This window comes from Schistocerca serialis, chromosome 5 (genome assembly GCF_023864345.2).
Source record: "Schistocerca serialis cubense isolate TAMUIC-IGC-003099 chromosome 5, iqSchSeri2.2, whole genome shotgun sequence".
In the NCBI taxonomy this organism is placed as follows: domain Eukaryota; kingdom Metazoa; phylum Arthropoda; class Insecta; order Orthoptera; family Acrididae; genus Schistocerca; species Schistocerca serialis.
In genome coordinates this window covers 93,586,946-93,588,254 of record NC_064642.1, presented here as the reverse complement: position 1 = coordinate 93,588,254, position 1,309 = coordinate 93,586,946, and positions in this window count along the sequence as shown.

Genomic DNA, 1,309 nt, shown 5'->3' with positions numbered 1-1,309 from the left:
TAATTAAGGTAATCATCAGATAATGTAAAGTTTATTTATTGTAATTAATTTCTAACAAGTGCCCCAATAATAATTTTTGTTCCAAAGCAGTTTTTTACAAAACAAAATTTATTTAATTGCACTTCCCATTTCGTTCCACTTCCCTTAAAGAAAAATTTCAGTAAGATCTCAAAAAAAAAAAAAAGGAATATTATTATTTGCAATGCAGTTCCTCCAAGCCGTGCGCAAGAATAAGAGCAGAAATTTGACTAGCAGTTACAATGAGGTAAGACTTTAATTCTGATTTTTGCACAGGGCCAAAGACCGATATTTCGGTTTAATTGAATTTCATTAGCACTGAATTGTTTTTCATTATTTTTGTGGGAGCTTATACCAGAGTCAGATTGTGAATTTTACATTTCTGTTGCCTTTGTCAGTTCATTTCATTGCAGGGAGGTTATTCTTGGCTCCTATTCATTTATTATTTCTGTCATTAAAATTTCAGTGGGGAGGTTACACTTAGCGCAATGTCCATTACCATTTCTAAATAATATTGTCATTACTTTAAAAAATTTTGTGGGGAGGTTACACTTGGCGACACCCAGTCCAGGATCGTATTTCGTTGAGAGTCTTTTGAACAACAGTCAGATATCTGCTCTTATTTGCTTAAGTATAATTAGGATTTGGCGCAACGCTTTTATTAATCTTGTGACTTTCTTTCTACAGGTCAACGGCAATTCGTTGCTCTATTGTATTTGTGTGTTGCTTTTGCATTTGTGCTTATTGTTTTGTGAATAATTGTGACTGTTGTAAAAATGCCGCGAAAGACTGTGAATAGTGTATCGCGAGGTATTATGAACGAAATAAGCGAATTAAATAACTTCACCAATAGTACTAGTGACACGCAGTGTAATGATGACAATCCTGCGTCCACTAACAATCAGTGCATTCCAACCATTAATGATGACTTTTATCTTAACGATGAACAAACGAACTCAATTGTCTCTTCTGTTAATTTGACGACAATTGATGACGCAGAACGCTCTATTGTAATGAGCGCTGCCCAGTTTAACACACCCGATTTGGAAAACTCAAGTAACGTACAGACAAATTTGTCTAATGAAAATGAACAGGATACTCAAAGTACGACGGATCTATTTAATTCCGAAATAATGTCTGACAGTGTACATCCGACTGACAAACCTTTTTGTAAATCTCAGAATAACCAAATGGTTACAGTAAGCGAGAGAGTTCCAGATCCACCACTAAACAGCACAGAGAGTATAAACGCTAACTTTGGCTTTGAACAAATTATGGTAAGATTGCTACA